Below are 25,891 nucleotides of genomic sequence, written 5' to 3'. Positions count from 1 at the left end.
ATGTGGGATCTTCCTGGACCAGGGCTTGAACCCACGTCCCCTGCATTGGCAGGTGGATCCCTAACCACTGTGCCACCAGGGAAGCCCTGTGATCGTAATTTTGTAGGCCAGAAATTCAGAGAGAACACAGCAGAGGTTCCCATCTCTGCTGCATGCTGCCTGCAGCCCAGCTGGGGTGGCTTAATGCCTGGAGGTGCCTGGGATGGCTCAGCTGGGGCCATATTCACTGTGATCCTTGGTTCTTTTACACATTGCAACTAATGAGGCTGGACTGTCCAAAATGACTCATTCACACTCCTGACACCTAGGCTAGTGTGGTTAGAACAGCTGGGGCTGGCTGGATATCTCATTCATCGTGAAGAAGAATCAGTTTCCCTCATTAAAGCAATGATATGGATTTTTTACTTACGCGGTGATAAGAATGGTGTTTTTCCTACTTTGTCAAAGTGACTGTTTATCACTCCCAATATACTCGTGTATCGATGGATATTATACATGAAACCGAGCAGGACCCTGTGAGGCTCCTGGGCAAAAAAGCCTTTCTGTGTCCCCCATTTCTTGATAACAGGAAATAGGCTTCCTTCAGCCTCCATGACCTTCCCTGTGTTCCAACGGGCAGGTTTAAACAGTTGCTAATTAGGTAAGGGAGGGGATGTGGAGACAAGGCAGGAATAGTCAAGAAACTATAGAGTAGCCTTGGGGCAGGGTCCCGGTTCCCCCTCAAGGGATACACATAACAATATCTTTGAGCTGCTTTACAGATACTGAAACCTCCACCAGGCGGGAAAAGTTAACAGTATGCTGCCCACAAGCAGGTAGACTCCAGACCAGTTGGAACCAGAAGGTTGATGTTGGCTGACTCCCACTTACCTCACCACCAACCAATCAGAATGTCCACGAGCTGATCACGCCCTCTTTGAGCCATTACTATAAAACTCCTCACTACCCCCTCCAGGTCAGGACTCAGAGTTTTGAGGGCGTTAGCCTGCTGCGGCCCCCTTTGCCTGGCAAAGTAATAAACCTATTCTTTTCTACTTCACCCAAAACTCTGTCTCCAAGATTTAACTCAGTGTCGGGGTACAGAGGCTGGATTCGGCATCATACACACATGCTGGCTTCTTCTGGTAAAGAGATTATCTCTGTTCTAACTTTATATCTGATGACAGTTTCGTATTTTCCACATTATTTCACTAGAATTGCTAGTGGCATCAAGCATCTGGCAGGAATTATTTTCTGCCAATGAATGAGCTAAAAAAGGAAAATTGCATCCTTCATCACAGGCAAATTTGGATTCTAGAGTGCTTCTTTACCTTCACTAAGAGACACCAGATATTTTAACTAACAACTATATTAAAAAGGTTAAACTTCAGCTTAACTCTTTCCATGTTAGCAAAACACAGCTTTGCAGAAAATGCAATGTGATTTTCAAAAAAAGAATATTTGCTTTTCACATAGATTACCTAGCAGAGCAAGCAAGGTGAAATTCCAAAATAATAAACAGGTTCTTTTTCTCCCATGATGGACAACTTAGTTCAAAGTGGCATACTGGAATCAAAGTGTGGGTGACTTTACAATCTGTAATCCTCTGGGCTCCCCTCCACATCATCTCTACCCACCAAAAAGAAAAAAGAAAAAAGGGGCCATAAAGATGTCACTAGAACCGAAAGGTCAGGCACAGACTCAGATAAACAATTTGAGTCAACACTAAAAGGGAATTTGGTCAGAGTGGGAGTAAAAGGCAGGGTGAGGCAGAAATAAGATGCCTGTTTCTATGGTTTTAGAGAAAAGCTAAGGCTCTGTGAAGGACATTTTCTACTGAGAGAATTGGTCAAATAGGAGCATTGAAAGAGATGAGTTAAAAGACGGGAAGAAAAGTTCTTTTGCTGTCTGTTTTGTGGGCAAGGGTTCTAAGCATAGAGGTTTATTTCAATGACACAACCAGAGGCTTACTGAGTTGCTTACTAAGAGTAAATCACCCTGAAAGGCCCTTAGAATGAAATACAAAAAAAGGGAGTATGGACTACTTAGGGAGCTGACTAAAATGCACATTCCTGAGCCCAGAGGAGGGCCTAGAAATCTGCATTTCAACAAGCCAATCCTTCCCTCCCACATCCCCCTACCCCCACCCCAGATTATTCAATTCAAAAGTATTTACAAGGTCATTGAATTAACAGAATTTGGAATAAAGAGAAGTCCAAGATAAAGTCTAGGACTGGGCCTTCAAAACCTGCCACTCAAGTTCTTCTGAGTATAATGTTAAGGGGTAAGAAGCAGGTGGGATTAGAGGGGAGGGGCAATGGTTAGGGTACAATTAGAATGAGTTATAGTTCTCCCAGCAATTTATTACTCCTGGCACAAGAATTCCCTGAAATCTGTTTGGGAAAACAGCCATAGACACGTGAAAAGATAATTAACCTTCCAGGTAGAACTCAGTGATCCCCAAACGTGACTCTCATCAGAGTCATCAGAAACAGTTTTAAAAGGATAGATTCCTGGGCTCCAACCCTGGAAATTCTGTTTTTTGTAGCTCTAGGGTAAGACCCAGGCATCTATTTTTTATTCTTCCTGTTAATAGATTAATGAGATATAACAACTAAATGCAATGGGATCTGGATTAAAAGATAATTTTCAGACAGTTAGGCAAATTTCATGTAAACTGTATGTTGAACTTAATGTTGAGTTTGTCAGGTGTGACAACAGTGTTCTCAATACTAGGACAATGGCCTCCTTCTTGGGAAAGGATGGAGAATTATTTAGGGGTGAAGTGCCAGGGTGCCTGCCCACCACTCTTGGATGGCTTGGTAGAGGGGAAACGTGTACATAAAGAGAGAATGTATCGATAGTGTGGGAGGCAAGAGGTTAACAGCTGGTAAAACTAGGTGAGGAGCATATGGGTGCTCTCTGTTTTGTTCCTGAAACTTTTCTGTAGGCTCAAATTTTTTTCAAATTTACGAAACGTTAATTTTTTTTTTTTTTTGCAAGAGAGAATAAACAACGGAAAGGAAAGCCTCCATCCTTCACTTTGTTGCACAACAGATTGAGCAACCTTAGTAGGAAGGCATGGGTTACAGGGGCTTGGAGCAGAGAGGTCACTGTGGGCTAGCACTGTGGTTCTCCACTCATTCTCTGCGGCCACATACATGACAAGTGATGTTTATACACAATGCCCACAGCCACAGGTGCACCTCGACTTTGATGTAGTTCCTGGCTACCAACTTGTAACACAACAGATTTTCCTACTTAAGAAAGAATGCAAGTAAGTGATATTATCCTAGGGATAATTTTGAATTACTCAAATTTATTTTAAAAATAATGTCTGAACTTCTCTACTTTTGTGTGGAAGGTGTTTGAAAATTCAATAAATCACTCTGAAGTACAAAGAAAATGTAGGTTATTTGCTATCTATAACTGATCTAATCTTTGTCATGGCCAGTCACAGCATTGGGTCATTGCAGGGAGGAGAAAATGGCTTTAACTTGACAATGAATGTAATGGAAATCTTAACCAGTTTAAATAGCCTTGTGTGGATAACTCAGAGTCTTTTGGTAAATACTCAGAAATTTCAGGCTTCCTTTCTACCTGTAAGTGACTCTACCATGATGTGATTATTTTAAGAGGGGTTACAATTTAAAAAAAAAACTGAAAAGTGTACTTCATTAATAAGAAAAATGCATGGACACTGTGGTAGATTACAAAAATAGTCCCATTCTTCACCTCTCCTTGTATCCCGACCCTTTGTCACGTTACTTTTCAGGGTCGTACAACTCCATCTGGGCTCAACTACATGATTTTCTTTAACCAGTGGGTATAGCTGACCCTAGGCAAGCACAGATTTGAAATAGGTTTATACACTGGGCTTTTCTCTTGTGCCTGTGCCCTTGCCATCAGAACACACCTGGGCTAGCCTGCTGGAGGATGAGAGATGTGTGGAGTCCAGCTGAGTCCCAAGTCATCATAGGGCAGGTCATCCTAGATCAACTACCAGCCCGTCAACCCCGGATATGGGAGCAAGCCCAGCCAAGGTCAGCAGAGCCGTCTGGTTAGCAGCCCCGAACCCTGCCCCCAGAAGCACAAACAATAAACTCCTACTGTTGTGTGCCATGGGGGTTTTGTGGTTCTTTGTTACTATGTTACTCCAAGTCCTCTAAGAAGCATATGCCAAGCTAGGATAAAATGTACAAGGATTTTATTGTGGAGACACTTCTGAGAGAAAGTAGAGAGGGAGCGGAACTAGCAGAGCTGTCAGAGGGCAATGCAAGTCTGACCCCAAGTGAAGGAAAGAGGGAAGGAAGGTTGGGTGGAAACATCCTAGCCTGTCGTGCAGCCAAGAAAGGTCAGCAAGGCTACCAGGGAACCTCAAGGCAAAGTCAGCTGTCAGAGGAGTCTCAAGCCTTCCAGGAACAGGTTGGCCTTAGTATCCCACTGTGCCCAGCCATTGGCTGGAGAAACCTGTGGGACACATGGCCTTGGCATAAACTTGGCAGTGGATTTCAGAGCACACTAATTGGCCAAATAGCCCAATAAGTCTGCAAGGTTATTTTCCTTACGCTTGCCACGGTTACACAGCTTTATTGGTTAAGACTTTAATAGAGACACAGAGACTCTAGTTACTTATAGAGCAGCAGTTCTTTTTTTTTTTTAATATCTTTATTGGAGTACAATTGCTTTACAATGGTGTGTTAGTTTCTGCTTTATAACAAAGTGAATCAACTATACATATACATATATCTCGATATCTCCTCCCTCTTGCGTCTCCCTCCCAGCCTCCCAATCCCACCCCTCTAGGTGGTCATAAAGCACGGAGCTGATCTCCCTGTGCTATGCGGCTGCTTCCTACTAGCTATCTATTTTATGTTTGGTAGTGTATATATGTCCATGCCACTCTCTCACTTCGTCCCAGCTTATCCTTCCCCCTCCCCGTGTCCTCAAGTCCATTCTCTATGTCTGCATCTTTTTTCCTGTCCTGCCCCTAGGTTCTTCAGAACCTTTTTTTTTTTTTTTTTAGATTCCATATATATGTGTTAGCATACGGTATTTGTTTTACTCTTTCTGACTTCACTCTGTATGACAGTCTCTAGGTCCATCCACCTCACTACAAATAACTCAATTTCGTTTCTTTTTATGGCTGAGTAATATTCCATTGTATACATATGCCACATCTTCATTATCCATTCATCTGTCGATGGACACCTAAGTTAGAGCAGCAGTTCTTAATGTGTGTGGTGCTGCCTCCTAGAGGACATTTAGGAAATGTCTAGGGGCATTCCTTGACTGTCCTCATGACTGAGCAGGTACTACTGGCATTTAGTGGCATGGGCTAAAGATGCTAGATGTCTTGCAAATCACTGGACCATCCTGCATGACAAATCATCCCGTGTGTTCTTCACCAATTTCAATGCTCTATATGGGGAATAATCTGTTTAAAATGATCTGAGCCGGGGCTTCCCTGGTGGCGCAGTGGTTGAGAATCCGCCTGCCGATGCAGGGGACACGGGTTCAAGCCCTGATCCGGGAAGATCCTACATGCCGCGGAGCAACTGGGCCCGTGTGCCACAACAGCTGAGCCTGCGCTCTAGAGCCCACGAGCCACAACTGCTGGGCCCCGCGCGCCTGGAGCCCATACTCTGCAACGGGAGAGGTCACCGCAATGAGAAGCCCATGTGCCGCAACGAAGAAAAACCCCCGCTCGCTGCAACTAGAGAAAAGCCCATGTGCAGCAACAAAGACCCAATGCGGCCAAAAATAAATAAAATAAATTAACACCCCCCCAAAAAATGAATAAAAGGACAAATATTTTTTAAAAAAGATCTGAGCCAAGAACCTAATTCTGTTTTACACAGAAACATCAAGTATTCTTTGTCCAACATAAATATGCACTGCCTTTCTAAGATTACAATTGCCATGACATTGAAAAAAGTTGCTTTGTTTCAAACTTTACTGTCTTGGTTACCCATATTACGAAATCATGCCACCAAGCAACACTACTTGTGGTATTCAAATCTCCAATGCCATGCTCCTGAGACATTGAATGTTCGTGGCTGTGTCCACCGCGAGCAACGTGCAAACATATGACTATTTTGTTATGTGCTCTGTGTGATTGTTCTCAGGTATTTACTCACAATGAAATAGATACTTTATTATATTGATTTTCCTGAAATTATCTGGTAGACAGGCTATATTACTTATGAACTTCATTTTAGAATGAGAGAAAGTGCTAGGTCTGACATGTTAAGAGCCACTCCTATAGAATGAGGGTCTATAAAAAGATTACGAAAGAGGAGGGAAACGTACACCCATGTTCATAGCAGTATTACTCACAATAGCCAAAAAGGAGGAAGCGACCGATGTCCATTGACAAATGAATGGATAAACAAAATGCTGTGGGTGTGTATACATATATATATATATATATATATATATATATATATATATATATATAACAGAATATTAGAAAGCCTTAAAAACGAAGGAAATTCTGACCTGTGCTATGACATGGATGAACGCTGAAGACATTATGCTAAGTGAAACAAGCCATTCACAAAAGGACAAATATTGTATGATTCCACTTCTATGAGGCACCTACGGTAGGCAAATTTGGAAAGACAGAAAGTAGAAGGGTGGTTTCCAGGGGCTGGGAGGAGGGGGGATTGTGAATTATTGTTTAGAGAGTACAGAGTTTCAGTTTTGCAAGCTGAAAAGAGTTCTGGAGATTGGTTGCACAACAGTGCGAATATACCTAACACTACTGAAGTGTACACTTAAAAATGGTTAAGACGGTAAATTTTATTTATTTTTTAAATTAATTAATTAATTTATTTATTTTGGCTGCGCCGGGTATTAGTTGCGGCATGTGGACTCTTAGTTGCGTCATGCATGCGGGATCTAGTTCTCCCACCAGGGATAGAACCTGGGGCCCCTGCATTGGGAGCACGGAGTCTTACCCACTGGACCACCAGGGAAGTCCCAACATGGTAAATTTTATCATAATAAAAGAGAGAGAGAGAGAGAGAGAGGAAGGGAATGTAATTCCAGCCTAGGTCAGACTCTGAGTAAAATATAAATGGATACTAGTAAGTAATAGTGTCCATTAATATTATATTGATATTTAAGTACATAGGTTTATATGACAGTGTGTATGTATATATTTGATATATTAAAATTGATAAGAAATGATATGAAATTTGAAGAAACTAGTAACTCAGGAAATATTTTATACTAAAACAAGACTCTTTTTTTAGAAAAGAGGACTTAAAGAAGTTGGAGTTTACACAGATAGAGAAAACAAACTTATGGTTACCAAAGGGGAAAGGGGTGAGTGGGAGGGATAAATTAGGAGCTTGGGATTAACAGATACACATTACTATATATAAAATAGATTATAGCACAAGGAACTATATTCAATATCTTGTAATAAAGCATAATGTAAAAGAATATGAAAAAGAATATATCTGAATCACTTTGCTATACGCCAGAAACTAACACAACATTGTAAATCAACTATAATTCAATTTAAAAAAAAAAGAAGTTGGAGTTTAATTGGAAGGTCCGGGTGACCTCATGACCTTTGTGCTGGTTATCCACTATTGTGCCCCAGTCCAGGCCACCGTCCTCTCTGTGATGTTCGGGCTGAGCCACCCTTCCCAGTTTCCCTGGCCAGCCGGCTTCCTGTGGTTCTAGTGGGGACTGGGAGGGTGGCAGAAAGGAAAAGAAGGCTGTTTTCTTGTTCCTGCCTCCTGTCGGGAGACGGCTAGCGGTCCTGGACAGCTCCAGCTCCGCTTCTAGCTTCCTTCCGCCGTCCCAGCCCCAGTCTCGCGCAGCCCCTTGGAGGTGCCCCCGTCAGCGGGGCCACGTCTTCCTCATCACTCGGAGTCCCACCCACCTGCCTCTTCATCCAGGACCCAGCGCACACCTGTGGGCAGAGGCCTGGGTGTCAGGCCTGCCCAGCCCTCCTCTGCAATTCTGGTTTCTGGTAACACCACCCCTTCCCTTCTGATCCCCAGCCCAGTGGCAGTTGTGCCCTCAGTTATTAATCTCTGGTTTACCTCAGCATGCCTTGTTTGCTTTTTCCCCCCAGCTACCTAACACTTTTGTAATTAATCGTCTATCTTATGTCTCTCCTACTGGAAATTCCTAGTGTGATTTCTGTTTTCCTGACTGGATGCTGACTAATGAAATCTTTTAAAGATACACCAAATCTACCTGTCAATAAAGTGGTCTAGTAGTGATGCTGTCTCCACCTGTGTTCCTAGGGAGCGATCTGGTATCCATCCCTAAAGCACCCAGATTATGGTCTCTAGTATGACTTTCTGCAAAAAGGAACCAGGGCTCCTTGGAGAGCAGCTGAGTCTATTATTCTATGTTTGGGGCAGAGAAAGCAGAAGTGGGTTAGAAAATCCTACTGTTTTGAAAAAGCACAAATGCTTGCAAAGATCTCTGGGACTCCCATCGGTCAGATTGTGACAACCTGAACATTGAAAAGGAAAAACAAAATTCTATGCAAAACATGAGTATATAATGACACTTAAAAGGAGCAACTAAAGTATAGTACATTCAAAGAAAGGCAGTTAGGAGTTTCAGGTAGTGTTTGCAGAAAAAGCTCTTTATGCTAATGCAAACATACACACGCCACAGTCAGATTTAGTTAGCACCTAAGTAGTACCAGTAAAATCCAGGAAGTTAACAATTTAGCTCAGCCAAAAAATGCTTGGACAAGATTATCCTGGAAAAAGAACTCTGATCCTGTGTTCCAGTCCCAAACAGTAATTCATATATTTAGTATTTGACCGATTATTTTAATAAACATTTATTGGGTGCCTGTTATGTGCACCATGCCAGGAACCTGGGGTACAACAGTGAAAACAACACAAAAATATCTGTCCTCAGGAAGTTTTACGTTTTAGGTGAGCGAGATCCGTATGCAATAAGCCTAATAAAAAAATAGACTACATAATAGGTTAGAGGGTGGGAAATGCTACAGATAAAAGAAAAAGAACAGGGTAAAAAGAATGAGGAGACCCTGAGGTGGGCAGTTTGCAGGATGAAACAGGTAGGCCTCACTGTGAAAGTGAGATATGATAAAAACTTGGAGGAGATGAGATGGGGAAAGAATATTCTAGGCCAGGAGAATAGCTAGAGCAGAAGCCCTAACTTGGAAATTTACCTAGTGTGTTCAAGGAACAGCAAGGAGGCCAGTGTGGCTGGAGTGAAATGAATAAAGGGGAGACTGATGGAAGCTGTGTTCAGAGAGGTGTGGAAAGAATTACACTGAGTAGGGCCTGGCAGGTCATTATAAAGACCCCGGCTTTTATCTTGAGTGAAATGGAGCGCTGCTGCAGGGTTTGGGGCATGATTTGAATCGTTTAAAATGATCTGCTGCGTTAAGAATAAGACTGTAAGGTGGACTTCCCTGGTGGTCCAGTGGTAAAGAATCTGCCTTCCAATGCAAGGGACGCGGGTGCGATACCTGGTCGGGGAACTAAGATCCCACATGCCACGGGGCAACAAAGCCCACGCGTCATAACTACTGAGCTCACGCTCCTCAACTAGAGAGTCGTGTGCCGCAAACTACAGAGCCCACGCACCCCGGAACCCACGCCACAACTAGAGAAGAGAAAACCCGCACGCCACAACTAGAGAGAAGGCCGTGCACCGCAACGAAAAGCCTGCGTGCCGCAACGCATAATCCCACATGCCGCAACGAAGATCCTGCGTGCTGCAACAAAAGACCCAATGCAGCCAAATAAATAAATAAATATTAAAAAAAAGAAAAGAAAAGACTGTAAGGACGCGCTAGAATAGAAGAGGCGAGACCTGTTGGGAGGCTGTTGTAATTATCCAAGTTGAGAGGTGATGGTGACTTAGGTCAGGGTGGTGGCACAGGAGGTGATGAGAAATGGTTCAGTTCTGAATATACTTTGAAGGTAGGGCCGAAGGTGTTTGCTAATGAATTGGACATAGGATGTGAGAGAAAGAGAAGAGACAAGGATAGCTCTGAGGTTTCTGGCCTAAGCAACTAGAAGGACAGAACTGACCTCCCCCTGAGGTGGGGAACGCTGAGTGCAGCACGGTTTTTAGGGGGGAAGTTAAGAAATTCAGTTGTGGGCTTATTAGGTTTGAAATATCTGTCTTGACATCCCAGTGGAGCTGTTGAGTCAGTATCTGGAATCTGTGTCTGGCATTCAGGAGACAGGTGTGGGCTGATAAATATTAGGATGGGCAAGGCTAGGCTGCAGTAACAAAACTCCAAAATCTCACTGGATCAACTCAACAAAAGTTGATGTCTTATGTGTAGGGCTCTGCCCCACGTCATTTTCACTCTGAAAGTCAGACTGATAGAGGCTCTACTTCCTCTTGCTGTGGCAAGAGGAAGAAAAGAGCTGCAGAGTCTCACAGCAGCAATGAAATGCTTCTGCCTTGAAGTGGCCCATAACTCCACTCACATTTCCTTGGCCAAGGCAAGTCCCATAGCCACAGTTAACCTCAAGTTGAGGGTAAGGAAGTACAATTTTCCTGTGTTTCTAGAAAGAGAAGAACCAGAAATAATGAGTGAGCAACATTAATGCCTACCAGAGCTCGAGAAGTACAATAGGGAGTCATCAGCATGTAGATGGCAGTCAAAGCCACAGGACTGGATGAGATGACAAGTAAGTGAGTGCAGAGAGAGAAAATGAGAAGTCCCAGCGCTGAGCCCTGGGGACCTCCAACATCCAGAGTCCATGACCTCAGTTGCTATAACAAGTCTAAGATGGCAATTGTTTTCGCCTTCGTTATGTGAGTAATCTGTAACTCCAGGGTGAAGTAATGAATCAACAGCATTGATACCTTAGTGTCCAACTGTGCTTAAGTACAGCAGCAAGTTTTAAAGATCTTGTGCTGCTTGTTCTTTACGATGCTCTAAGTGATTAAGTTAATCTGATTTATTTATTAAATTTGTAAATCTATTTTGATTTACAAGAGTAACTTGAGTCATTATGAAGATTTTACTTTTAAAATGTATAAGTCTGCCGCTTGATGTTTGAAGTTGTTGAGAGAATCAGATATGTCATGTTGGTGACTGTGGTTTGAAATCTGTAAATGAATTTAATTAGTCAAGTTTGTAAATGTTTAGGGAGAAAGTAATGTCAAACGTATAAGCTTACTGAGATTAAATCAAACAGAAAGAGAAAGTAAGTGTTCCTGGGCATATCCAGAGAAAACTCTAATTTGAAAAGATACATGCACCCCAATATTCATAGCAGCACTGTTTACAATAGCCAAAACATGGAAGCAACCTAAATGTCCATCATCAGATGAATGGATAAAGAAGATGTGGGGTATATATATGTGATGATTAGCCATAAAAAAAGGATGAAATAATGCCATATTCGACAACATAGGTGGACCTAGAGATTATCATATTAAGTGAAGTATTAATGAGTCAGGGAAAGGCAAATAGCACATGATACCACTTATATATGGAATCTAAGATACGACACAAATGAATTTATTTACAAAACAGAAGCAGACTCACAGACAGAAAGCCAATTTACGGTTACCAAAGGGGAAAGGAGGGGAGGGATAAATTAGGAGTTTGGGATTAGCAGATACAAAGTACTATATATAAAATAGATAAATAATGAAGATTGTATAGCACAGGGAACTATATTCAATATCTTGTAATAAACTATAATGAAAAAGAATATATATATATATACATATGTGTATGTATACATACATACATATATATAACTGAATCATCTTGCTGTACACTAATGCAACATTGTAAATAATAAAAAATTTTAAAGAGAGTATTTTTATTTCAACACAAAAATTGCTAGATTTGTAAATAAATAAAATCTGTATGTTGAGCTTAGAGGCTTTAGGAAAAATACAGGCTCACAGGTTTATAAGCTAAAACAATATTAATGAAAACATGAGTAACAGCTGGTGTTCTTTTCCACACACAATAATACTCTGGGGATGCTGAAAACCTAATCAACCCTCCTCCTCCTTCTAGCGTTCCTCATGATGGCACTGAGGGGCTCCTAGGTGACTGAGAGCACCCAAAGGGCCCCTGCTTCTCCGTCTCTGGGGGTTGTCTCAAGGCTAATGTCCAGCCCATCCCAGCCCCTCCACAACTGACAGTGTTCTGTCTGGCCTGTCCTCCATCATGATGGGTGTATGTATTTTCTGATGGGCTGGCACTGAACTAATTTTCGACATTTTGAATACTGTTAGTTATTTGGGATCGTGGTCATGTTCCATGCCATTTCCTTTGGTCCCCAAATCATCACATGCTGAAATTCTGTATCCTGATTTGAAGTCTCCTCTAGATAGCCAACTCTTCTAGTACTACAGAGTTGGCTCGTGGGCATGTGGGAACTTCTGGATCCCCTGCACTTCTGGGGATAAGTGGACCAACAGTGAGATCCTTTTGGCCAGGACCCTGTTTTATTCATCTTCCTACTCTTGGCACTTCGCAAGTTGCTGGAAGCATTGTAGACACTACTGTATAGTATAGGGGCTTGCTGAGCAGGGTAGCAGTATAGTGGGTGGTTAGTTGAACAGTATAGCAGTGGTGTAGCTGTTTTTGAACAGTATAGTAATATCGTGTAGTGATTTGTTCAACTGTGTAGCAGTATGGAGTGAGAAGTCAGGCTGTATTTATAACCTTCCTGGTCACTTATTAGCTGTGTGATCTTGGGCAAGTTACTTAACTTTTCTGTGTCTCATTTTATCCTCTAGAAAATAGGGCTAACAAACTCACCAGGTTGCTGAGAATTAAATGAGGTATGTACATAAAATAATTAGCACAATTCCTGATGCATTGTAAAATGCTTAATAAACATTAACTAAAATAATAGTTATATAACATACTTTTATTATTATTTTGTAAAATAATAGTTATATAACATACTTTTATTATATTTTGTGTGATCTAGTTCAGTTACTTGAACTAGTTAATGTGTCAGAATAAAGAGGGGGAAGACAAACAATGCTCCAAATCCTATCTGTACCAATGAAAAACAATTTGATGATACTATATATCGAAAACCCTAAAGACTCCACACAAAAACTACCAGAATTGATAAAGGTATTCAGCAAGGTAGCAGGATACAAGATTAACATACAGAAATCGGTTGCATTTCTTTACACTAACAATGGAATATCAGAAAGGGAATGTAAACAAACAATCCCTTTTAAAATAAAATAAAATAAAAAGTTAGAATAAACCTCACCAAGGAGGTGAAAGAATTATATCCTGAGAACTACAAAACATTAATAAAGGAAATTGAAGAAATGGAAAGATATCCCATGCTCTTGGATTGGAAGAATTAATATTGTTAAAATGGCCATGCTACCCAAAGCAAGAGACAGATTTATGGTGATCCCTATCAAATTACCCATGACATTTTTCACAGAACTAAAACAAATAATCCTAAAATATATATGGAACCGTAAAAGACCCAGAATTGCCAAAGCAATCCTGAGGAAAAAGAACAAAGCAAGAGGCATAACCATCCCAGACTTCAGACAAAACTACAAAGCTACAGTATTCAAAACAGCATGGTATTGGCACAAACACAGACATATGGATCAATGGAACAGAATAGAGAGCCCAGAAGTAAACCCACACGATTATGGTCAATTAATCTTCAACAAAGGAGACAAGAATATATGACGGGGAAAAGATAGTCTCTTCAGCAAGTAGTGTTTGGAAAGTTGGACAGCCACATGCAAATCAATGAAGTTAGAACACACCCTCTCACCACACACAAAAGTAAACTCAAAATGGCTTAAAGACTTAAATATAAGACATGACACCATAAAACTCCCAGAAGAGAACATAGGCAAAACATTCTCTGACATAAATAGTACCAATGTTTTCTTAGGTCAGTTTTCCAAGGCAATAGAAATAAAGCAAAAATAAATGAATGGGACCTAATCAAACTTACAAGCTTTTGCACAGCAAAGGAAACCATAAACAAAACAAAAAGACAACCTATGGACTGGGGGAAAATATTTGCAAAAGATGCGGCAGACAAGGGCTTAATTTCCAAAATATACAAACAGCTCATACAACTCAGTAACAAAAAAAACCCCAAACAACCCAATCAAAAAATGGGCAGAAGACCTAAATAGACATTTCTCCAAAGAAGACACACAGATGGCCAATAGGCACATAAAAAGTTGCTCAACATCACTAATTATTAGAGACATGCAAATCAAAACTACAATAAGGTACCACCTCACACCAGTCAGAATAGCCATCATTAAAAAGTCTACAAATAACAAATGCTGGAGAGGGTGTAGAGAAGAGGCACCCTCCTACACTGTTGGTGAGAATGTAAATTGGTGCAGCCACTATGGAAAACAGTATGACAGTTCCTCAAAAAACTAAAAATAGAGTCGCCATATGATCCAGCAATCCCACTCCTGGGCACATATCCAGACTCTAATTCAAAAAGATACACACACCCCTATGTTCATAGCAGCACTATTTACAATAGCCAAGACATGAAAACAACCTAAATGTTCATTGACAGATGAATGGATAAAGAAGATGTGGTATCTATATACAATGGAATATTACTCAGCCATAAAAAAGAATGAAACAATGCCATTTGCAGCAACGTGGATGGACCTAGAGATTATCATACTAAGTGAAGTAAGACAGAGAAAGACAAAATACCATATTGATATCACTTATGTGTGGAATCTAAAAGACAACACAAATGAACGTATCTTCAAGGCAGAAACCAACTCACAGACATAGAGAACAGACTTGTGGTTGCCAAGGGGGGTAGGGAGGGAAGAAATGGGAGTTTGGTATTAGCAGATGCACACTATTATATATAGGATAGATAAACAACAAGGTCCTACTGTATAGCACAGGGAACTATATACAATATTCCATGATAAACCATAATGGAAAAAAATATGAAAAAGAGTTTACATATAACTGAATCACTCTGCAGTAGAGAAGAAACTAACACATTGTAAATCAACTATACTTCAATAAAATTTTTTAAACAAGAACTTATAAAGTGGGAAAAAAAGAGTTTGAATTCTTGTTCATGTTATGCTTGAATAATGTAAGGAAGAGTCCAGCAAAACTACCCAGTGTAACAGAGGGGCAGGTTAGACATTTTCTGGTGAACTTGTCAGATCTAATTCCTTTTGTTCTTTCCTCTTCCCTTCGCATTCTGGCCCAGCTTTTCTGGGCCCTTACTGCCTCTGAGAGTGCTGGGGGGTGAGTCACCACCCACAGAAGGCACTTGCAGAAGCTGCACCGTGAAAGGTCAACATTGGTGGATAGGAAAAGGACTGGGCACTTGGCGCTACTTGGCAGCTGACCTTGGCCCTTGGCAAGCCTCCCTGGTGGGTTTGGCATGTTGTTGAAGCGGGCAGGTCATCCTGAATCCTCTCCACCCTGCACCCTCCTCCCATACTCAGGGCCAGTGTGAAGGTCACATGTTTCTCTTTTGAATCATTTCAGTGTTTAGGCTGCCCAAGTCCAAGCTAACTGGGGACACTGTTACGAACTGGAATCAGATCCCCATCTTGATGTGAAAGGCAGAGGGATTCCATTTGGCTGTATGTGGGGCATGGTTAAATCTGCAAAGCAGCCAAGGTTAATATCAACAGCAATAAGTCATAGGGATGATACATACCCTTAATGGGATGTGATGAGGATGACACTTTACTTCTATGGTTCTCCTCTCAAAAACTCACAAACCTGTCTAGTCATGAAAAGAACGTCAGACAAATTCCAATAGAGGGGTATTCTACAAAACACCTGATCAGCACTCCTCAACACTGCCAAGATCATCAAAAACTAGCAAAGCCTGAGAAACTGTCACTGCCGAGAGGGACCTAAAGAGACAGGATGACTAAATGTTGTGTGGTGTCCTGGATGGGATCCTGACCAGAAAAGGACGTTAGGTAAAAACTAAGGAAATCTGAATAAAGTGTCAATATTGGTTTATTAATTGTGACAAATGTACCATACTAGAGTAAGATGTTAAAAACAGGGGAAAGTGGGTGTGTGTATATAGAAACTCTCTGTATTATCGTCACGATTTTTCTGTAAATCTGAGACTATTCTAAAAGTAAAGGTTTATTTTTAAAACTTTGTGTAGGAAAGGTCTGCAGGGCAACACCTTAGCCTGTTAACCATGGAAAGGGGTGCTGAACCCCTACTGTGTGCAGGGTTAGGGCCTGGAGAGACTGGGGTAGATGAAATGGGCATGACTCGCCCCACAGAGTCTACAGTCCACCAGGGAAGGACTTTGTGCACTTCCATACAATTGGAATTTCTCTCAATGGATATGACCTACTTTCATAACCTGATTTGTTATGAATTAAAAAAATACAACAGGACGCTGAATAAAAGTAATAAGTAGCAGGCTCTCTTTACAAAGGTTAACCTGGATTTCCTAGGCCACATCAACTCCTCAACTTCTTGGACTATGATTTTTAAACCTTTTTTTGGTGAGATTAGAGATCGATCAGTTTAGGATAGTGTTTCCCAAACTTACTTAACTTTGACCATGGAATCCATTAAAAATGATAGTGTATTGACAGAACACTAGCAGGCGTGTATTTGCTACAACGAAAGCTGGTTTGAAAGAAGACGGGGTAAAGGGTCTCACAGATGAATTTCCTTCAGAAAAAAAATTAAAGCAAAACACCTTTTTACTTTACCTGTTCTTATAAAACTTTTAAAGTAGTTTGCACGTATTTCATGTCTTTTGTATATTTGTTTTAAAATTTTTGTATATTTTGTGTCTTTCAGATATTTGTGTTTTAAATATTTTCGTGTCTTTTAAAACTCCGGGCTTCCCTGGTGGCGCAGTGGTTGAGAGTCCGCCTGCCGATGCAGGGGACACGGGTTCGTGCCCCGGTCCAGGAAGATCCCACAGGCCGCGGAGCGGCTGGGCCCCTGAGCCATGGCCACTGAGCCTGCGCGTCCGGAGCCTGTGCTCCGCAACGGGAGAGGCCACAACCGCAAAAAACAAACAAACAAACAAAAACCCAAGATGTCGCCATTTCATTGAAATATGGGAATAGGATAGAATGAATGCCAGGGTATTGGTTAAGTTAGAAAATGATAACTGGTGGGTGGCAACAAAGGAGGACACAGTAAAATGATCAGAAGCATAAACAAAGGAAAAGGATGTCTGAACCAACACTGCTCTGGGACCATTTCATGTATGGGAGATAGTTTAATAATCTCACCTCCTGTATTGATGGCATGGATGTTCAAGGTGATGATGCATCCCCATCAACAAGAAACTGAATAAGTTTTTCTTGTGGCGTGTTTAAGATGGCAAGGAAATAGGCAAGACATTTTAGGGGGAAAAATTCATCCAAAATGCCTGGATCTTCTTTTTAAGCTTTAGGGCTTTGTGGGGAGTAAACGTGATCATCCAAATTGCATCTCACATCACATCCCCCTCCAGATGAGGGGCAAATGAGGTGGTGGTGCTGGGGAGGGGGTCTGGTTCAGCACATCAGTGAATTCAGACTCGTTTGGGGTTCAAGGCTTATCAAGTTCTTGCTTCAGCCCCAGTGCTCTGTGCTCTGTGGGCCTTCCCTATGCGTGTGTGGCTTCCTGGTTCAGGCAAATGAAGCCTGCCCAGTAATGGGGGGCTTTGTGCAGGAATGGAGAGAAACCTTCCTGTTTTGTGCCTTTTACATAGAGCGTTATCGTAATATCAGACTCTCAGATGAGGGGCTGTGATTCCAAGTGGAGTGTTATGCTGACCAGGACTTACTTATATTTCCTTACTCAGCAGCTGATGGCATTTTTAGCCAATACGTTTCTGAATTCCACCGTTGACGTTTTGGTTCTTAGCCCCTCTGAGGAATCTCTACTGAACCATTTCTTAAATAATTTTCCACTATTATCCAATTAGTATCCATCATAGTTTAAGAAGATTTGAATAAAGATCCATCTTAACCTATTTTTGTTACTTAGTTATCTTACCACATTTGTTATTTCATATTGACATGGTATCCCATAAAACAGCAAACCTTTAAACCCTTAACCATTTTTCCAACATGGCCCACATATCGAAGCTATGAATAATGATGACTAGCTTTCACCAGGTCCTTACAATGTACAAGGGATCAAGTTTTATACGACTTAATTTTCTCAACAATCCTATGTGATAGACACCTTTATGATCATCCTGTTACAGGTGAGAAAATTGAGCCTTGAAGAGATTAATTAACTTGCTCAAATCACAGCAAACAAAGCCCATGGGCCAAATCTAGTCCTCACCAGTGGAGACTGCTAGAGCCAGCTAGCACTGCATCCCCATCTGTTCCTCTCCCCTGTCTACTCCCAGAGCCTGCCTCCCTGGCTGGTGGTCATACCTTGCTGCTCTGGGGTCTGCTGATTACCACCTATATACTGGGGACTCTACTGCTGGTAACTGTTGGGCAACAAGCAGTAGAATTTCAGTTCAGAAGGCAGCGGCTCAGCAAGTTGTCTCATCTCCAGTGTGGTGCCCCCAGGGGACACAGCCAGGCTCTCCCGGAGGCAGGGATGGGGGCAGAGTGAAACTGACAGGGCAGCAGCCCTACACTCCTTGCCCCAGGCCAGCAGCTCTCCTTCCCTAGAATGTCTCTGCTCACCACTGAGATGGCTCACCCCAGGCAAACCAGGAGGGGTGGGACAGGAATTTGCTCTCTTGTTATATAAGTACCTACATAATATACTCAATTTTGCTTCTTCGCCCCCAAAGCTTAAATATTTACTATCTGGCCCTTTACAAAATAGTGGGCCTATCCCTGCTTTAAATCATATCAAGGAAGTTCTGCCATTTCACCTTATTGATTGTGGGCAACATTTTGGTCCAGGTTTCAGTCAACTAACAAAGCAAACTGTTAAAGCTATTTCTAGCCCCTTGAGCTAACATTGAATCTAGAATCTCTATATACTGAGCCCCTATCAATAAATTCAACCAGATCCAATTGGCAAAATCATGCAATTCTGTTGGTGTTTATCACCCCTCCCCATGGATCATAATTTCACCTTCTGGGGCTTTGTTTTGTTTTTTGTTTTTTTTGTGGTACATGGGCCTCTCACTGCTGTGGCCTCTCCCGTTGTGGAGCACAGCCTCCGGACGCGCAGGCCCAGCGGCCATGGCTCACGGGCCCAGCCGCTCCGCGGCATGTGGGATCTTCCCGGACCGGGGCACGAACCCGTGTCCCCTGCCATGCTGGGGAGAGTCCGCCATCGGCAGGCGAACTCTCAACCACTGCGCCACCAGGGAAGCCTCCTTCTGGGGCTTTGGAGACTTGAGTTTAGTTACAGATCTAAGATGGAATGGTGATGGGGGTTAGGTCTTTTGGAGGTTCACTACAAGATCTTCAGGCAAGAGGAGAGTAACCTCTCAGATGGTGAAAAGCCTTCTTCTATGGCAAAGAAGGCTCTGCAGAATGTGGGGTTCAAGGTCCCCAGCTTCACTGGAATCTGCTCGTATACCCCCATCCCAGTTCTCAGGGCCCCATTCCATCCCAATCAATGCCTAACTTTAACAAAAGAGGTACTACACTATTGGGGATTCAATTTGTGTTGTAATTCAGCCACCCACAGGATTAGACCTTGGTTTTCGTTTCCTGGCGATAGGAGATTAGGACTTCTTTAAGGGCAGTCATTGGAGCTTCCAGGTTCTTTAATGTGGACCTTGGAGCTGGGAATTTGAAGTCCAAGCTCATCATTTTCTTTTCCTATGTTCTCCAACCCAGTTAGAAGAATTATACTCCTTATTTCATTAAAAATGCTCTATGGCATCAAATACTACGTCACCCAGAGCCTTGCCTTCTCTAGACACCTTTTTTTAAATTTAATTTTTTTTAATTGAAGTATAGCTGATTTACGCCTTCTATGGATACTTGATTGCAGGTATCTAAAGGTAATAATTTTACATAACTGTCCTGCCACTGCAGGCCATGGAATATCAGTGCCCAGGGTGACTGAGTGTTACCAGGCCTTCTCCCTGTTTACTCTCCTTCCCTAGAACACCCTGAGTTCCTGCTCTAGACTTTGACGAAGTAGTTGAGTCTAAATTCTACCAAATATTGGGTTCTGGAAACATCATTCTTTGTGGGAACATTTTTTAAGCCCAAAGCGTTATAGGTGGTGCTGGAATAATCTCCTGTGTCTTATTAACTTCTAAGGTCCATCCTTGGGAGAGACATCTGAGTCTGGAGTGACTAAGGCCCCAACTTTATCCAGGCATCAAAGACCTCTTTGAATGACCCTGAGCAGAATCTAAAAGTGAGGAGCGATTTATCTGAACTTTGGTTTCATTTCAGGATTTTGGACTTTAATTCACAAGGGCATAATGATTTGGTTTTAGACTCTAATTCCTTTAGAATTTAACTTAATTTTGGACTTAGGTTCACTGGACCGAATTAAGTGAATTAATTTTTAAGAGAATTATTTTTACCCAAGAAATTGATAATGCCAGGAATGTTTAGTTCAAATTTGGGCCCTCTCTATTTTTTGGCATGTAATTATTGCAGCATCTTTTTGTGATTATTTAATCTCATTGCAGAAACAAGGATAGACAGTATTAGAGAGCATGGCTGGACATAATTTTAGAGGGGAAATGGAATAAAGAGTGAATTTTCAAGCCGTGGGTACAACTTGACTTTGGAGCATGTAGCAGATTATATTTTATAAAAATGACCCCACAGTGAAGTAAGCCCAACACAAAATATTGTATGATTCCACCTACACGAGGTCCTGAGAATAGTTAAATTTACAGAATATAGGTTACCAGGGGCTGAAGGAGGAGGGCATGGAGAGTTATTGTTCAATGTGTGCAGAGTTTCAATTTGGAAAAGATGAAAAAGTTCTGAATATGGATGGTAGTTATGGTTCCACAACAATGTGGATGTACTTAATGCTGCTAACTGGAAACTTGAAAGTGGTCAAAAAGATAAATTTTATGTTATGTATGTTTAACCACAATAAAAATAAAAAAAAAAAAAGGGAAAGAAAATGGTCCCGTAACACCATTTCCGGTCCCACGTGCTCTTTCAGAACCTCGCTACTCTCCCATTAAGAGGTGGAGTCTATACGTGCCATGCCCTTGAACATTTTGCGTTCCGCCTCGTGACTGCTCTTTTGACTGCCTTGGCCAGAGGACAGCAGAAGTGATGCTGTGCAACTGCCAAGACTCAGTCATAGAAGAGCTTACAGCCTCTGCCCAGTTCTCTGTGTATTTCAACCTGCACCTTTGGAGCCCTACGTGTTGCCGAAGCCACCCTGCAGGAGAGACCACGTTGTGAGTCACAGAGAGATAGAGAGAGATGCCCAAGAAGCCCCAGCTGTGTGAGTCTTCCCAGCACAGATGCCAGACACATGAGTGAGGAAGGCTTTGAGATGACTCTGGCCCCAACTATTGCCTGAGAGGGACCCCAAATAAGCACTGCCTGCCAAGCCTCATCAACTCAGAACGGTGGGAGAGAATAGTACTAGATTGCTGGGTTTCGACACTAAATTTGGAATGGTTTATCAGGCAGCAACAGATGACTGGAATATGGTTGACTTAACGTATTCATCTGACCCATCCCAGAGCATTTGGGGGTAAAATGTACACTGCCTGTCAGCAGTCCTGGGAGGATGCTCAGAGGACCGTGAAGTATCAGAGGTGGGGCATCTAGCTAGTTTGCTGTTTCTTCTTTCCTGCATAAGAAGGGTGTTGTCGGGCTTCCCTGGTGGCGCAGTGGTTGAGAGTCCACCTGCCGATGCAGGGGACACGGGTCCGTGCCCCGGTCCGGGAAGATCCCACATGCCGCGGAGCGGCTGGGTCCGTGAGCCCGCTGAGCCTGCGCGTCCAGAGCCCGTGCTCCACAATGGGAGAGGCCACAACAGTGAGAGGCCCGCGTACCACAAAAAAAAAAAAAAAGAAGGGGGTTGTCACATCCCTAGTTGATGGCAGACTTGATAGAGAAACCCAAAGCATTGTCAGAACAGAGAGCCAGATCTTATTATGGGGGCTTGCAAGTTTCCTGTGCAAGCATCTACCTAGAGCCACACTCCCGGCCTTTCTTCCTCCCACAGTCTTCTTCTCACAAGTGACATCTGGTAAGTGGCTCTGAGAGAAAGCTCTGGGTGTGCTGGCCCCTTCCCTTCCTCTTTTCGGAGACGACTGTGCTCTGGCCGACATCTCTGCTGTGCGGTGTAAAGCATTCACCCCCTGGGCCCCAGACTGGGGAACACGTCTAATTCAGAGGTTAAGCCTTCGTAAACCCACTTGGCCAAAGACCTTAGCCGTGTTATCTTAGTGGCTTTATGGATAATAAGAGTGATATTTTCATTTTCATCTGCCAGACTCCTGTGTGTGCATCTCAAATAGTTTAAAACTCAAGTCTAATAGGGAGAAAAGAGGGATATTATTTCTTTGACTTCCTAAAACCCTAATGATCCCTATCTACATGTCAAAGTTTTCTCCATCCTGTAAGGGCCAGACCACATGCCATCCCTACAACCCCTCCCCCTGAAAGTAGACATGAGCTGACCTTGCTCCAGCCTCTTGCTGTCCTTCCTTGTCTCCCTTTCAGTTACTTGTCAGATTTGGCTTTAGAGTTAGCTGTGTACTTATTATACCTCACTACACAGCATAGGTTGTTCTCAACATTAATGGTTGAGTTTTAAAATACCTAAACTCTTTTTACCTGCTAACTGACACTCCCAAACTGAGGTTTATATGCCAAATTCAGACCCTCCTGCATCAGCTGATAAAAACAAACATTTCCAGCTATCACACGGCAGAGTTGCTTCCCAGCCAATTGTTCTGTTCTGCAGTTTCATCATTTTTGTCAGCATGGCAGTTTGGGGACAATTACTTCAATATTTTATTATAGTTGCAGTGTTTATTTTATAGAACTAATATAAAGAGTGGGAAAATGAAAATGTTCATCCTGCTGATAAAAAAATAAAGAGCTCAAACTTGATTCAGTTAAGGCAAAGATGGAGATTGTTAGGTATACTGAATGCTAGGAAGAGTTAACCTTGCTGTAGATATGTATTTCTGGTAGTTGACTGTTGTGTTAAACTATGAAGGAAAAGAGAAAAAATGAAAAAAAAAAGTTTAACATGGTATATTAGTCAGCATTCTCCAGAGAAACAGAACCAATGGAATGTATGCATATACATAAAGAGAGATTTATTTTAAGGAATGGCTCATGAGATTATGGAGACTGGCAAATCCAAAATCTGCCATTCAGATGTGAAGGCCATCTGCTGACAGGATTTATTCTTGCTCAAGGAAGTTCAATCATTTGTTCTATTCAGGTCTTCAACTGATTGGATGAGGCCCACCTATATTAGGAAGAGCAATCTGCTTTACTTAACATCCACAGATTTCAATGTTAATCTCATCCAACAATACCCTCACAGAAATATCCAGAATAATGTTGACCACATATCTGGGCACATGGCCCGGCCAAGTTGACACATAACATTAACTATCACACATGGTGGGTATATATCCTCAAAATTATGTTCGAAAGACAAGGGATATTATACTTCTCAAACCTCTGAGAATATTTAAACATTATTTTTGTATATTATTTTGAAATTCCTGGAAATATACAAATTTTGTATATTTTAGCATAGTTTTAAGGAGAAAAAAATTAAGGAACTGCCTATAAACTCTTTGTTATATAAAATGGGGATCATTTGGGTGTAGATCTAGGTGTAAAACTGTTTGTGATGTTTAGCAAAAGGCTATTAAATCAAAGTGATTGTTAATGAATTTTATCAACAACAAAATTTTTTTAATGAGCACTGGGTTAACCGGAACCTTCAAGTAACCACAATTTTTTTTTCTAAACTCTAAAATTATGGGAAAAAGCAAGTCACCTGACAATAAACTCAATTAGGAATATAACTAAAACAAATGAACCCCAAAGCCAACTCACAGTGCTGGTGTACGTCACCACCTCAGCCTGTGCTCCTCAACTGCGATGATCAACACTTACATCATAAGGACCCTGATTAAGAAAAGGCAAGAAGTTCTAGAGACGTATGGTGGAGATGATTGTAGAACAGTGTGAATGCACTTAATGCTATAGAACTGTACACTTTAAAATGGGGGCTTCCCTGGTGGCGCAGTGGTTGAGAGTCCACCTGCCGATGCAGGGGACGCGGGTTCGTGCCCCGGTCTGGAAGGATCCCGCATGCAGCGGAGTGGCTGGGCCCGTGAGCCGTGGCCGCTGGGCCTGCGCGTCCGGAGCCTGTGCTCCGTGGCGGGAGAGGCCACAGCAGTGAGAGGCCCGCGTACCGCAAAAAACAAACAACAACAGCAAAAGAAATTAATTAAAAAAACAAACAATACTGTATTGCATATTTGAAAGTTGCTAAGAGAGTAGACCTTAAAAGTTCTCACCACAAACATATACAAATGTAACTATGTGAGGTGATAAATGTGTTAACTAACCTTACTGTGGTAATAATTTTGCCATACATATGTATATTAAATTACATTGTGCACCTTAAACTTACAAAATGTTATATCTCAATAAAGTTGGGAGGAAAAAAAAGTCTCATAGGTATAAATTTTCTTCACAACACTCCAGTGTGAAAGCATCATATTTCTTCTTTTTTAAAAAAATCCCATTAATCCATCCAGCTGTGAGACCTGCCTGCCAACTGATGAGAAGCCCAATGTAGCCATTACTGGAGCTGGCCCCCGTCTCCACGGGACCAGATGGAGATCCTGGAGCTTATGTGATGCCAAGAAGCTGTGAGGACCCTGATCCTTGGTCAAGGGGAACGGTCGGCAGTACAGTTACGCACTTTGCTGCAGGACACAGCTGCCAAGCTGGTCCCACCCTTGCTAACCTGAGTGGGCTCAGAGAAACTCTTTAGGACTTAATGGGGCTCACAAGGAACCTCCTGCAGGTCTCAAGGCCCTCAGGGCTTTGGAGAGGGTGTATGCAGGCCTCAGTGCTGTGGCACCCCTACTTCCCCCCTGGTCCTCCATCTCCAGAGCACTTGTCTCTCCTCTGTTCAGGCCAAATCCACCCTGTAAGCTTTGTAGCCTCACCTCACCCCCCTGTGACCCGAACCTGAGCTTTAGAAAACAAAGGCCTATTAATTGTTTCACAAGGCAAGAGAAGCTTCTAGTTTCAGGATGTAGGCATAGGGGTGTGGGCAGGCAGAAATGTGGGTACGATTTATTCTTCGATGAGTCTTGGAAACTGGACACTATTGATTTCTTCATCAAGAGAAGCTACCAAGAAACGTGCCACTCATCTGCACAGCCTCACAGTTCTCCCACCCTAGAAAGGAGAGAAAGGCGTCCACCCAGATCACAGACCGGTGACTGGGAGTGAGGAGACCCCCTCACAGAGTACCTCACCTGCAGCAATCACCGGACAGCATCAGTGTCAGGGTGAGGACCCCCTCACCATGCAGCTTCCTACACGAAGTGGTGAGCATGGGAGTTATTTTTGGACAAAGTGTCCTAAGTATGCAGTGCATTCTTTATAATCATTGTCTATGATGGTTAAGTATTAAATCGTAGTTAGTACTTGTTTCAACCCATAATAAATGAGAGGTATTACATGGTGCATACAACCTTCCCCAGGACGCAAAAGACTTGAGTTTTCAAAATTTCTATTCCAACTCCTCTAAACTGTAAGCCCACAAAAGTCAGCGTCCCCAGTCTTAATCACCTCTGTCCTCCCACACTCAGACACCACTATAGGACTCTGTAATGACTCAGTGAATTGACTTCTTTCATTTAAGCACCCAAGTGAAGATAAAAGATAAAACCCTTGCCCACCATTTCCCTGTGGACCTGTGGGGAGGATGCACCTGTGATGTTTGTGTCTGAAATGAGGACGGAGGACACACTGCCAGGGGAATTCCATGAACAAG

General features: G+C 42.3%; 1 protein-coding gene across 4 annotated transcripts in view; it reads right to left on the bottom strand.

Annotated features, from left to right (window-relative positions):
• The window catches only part of SLC1A4 (solute carrier family 1 member 4), a 99,294-nt gene that overhangs the window by 29,177 nt on the left and 44,226 nt on the right, over positions 1-25,891 (bottom strand). The window lies entirely within an intron of this gene.

Source organism: Aethalodelphis obliquidens, unplaced genomic scaffold, assembly GCF_003676395.1.
Source record: "Aethalodelphis obliquidens isolate GAN/ISIS:26980383/991018 unplaced genomic scaffold, ASM367639v1 scaffold40, whole genome shotgun sequence".
NCBI classification, from domain to species: domain Eukaryota; kingdom Metazoa; phylum Chordata; class Mammalia; order Artiodactyla; family Delphinidae; genus Aethalodelphis; species Aethalodelphis obliquidens.
Note: the sequence above shows the minus strand (reverse complement) of the source record. Positions and strands in the feature narration are given on the sequence as shown.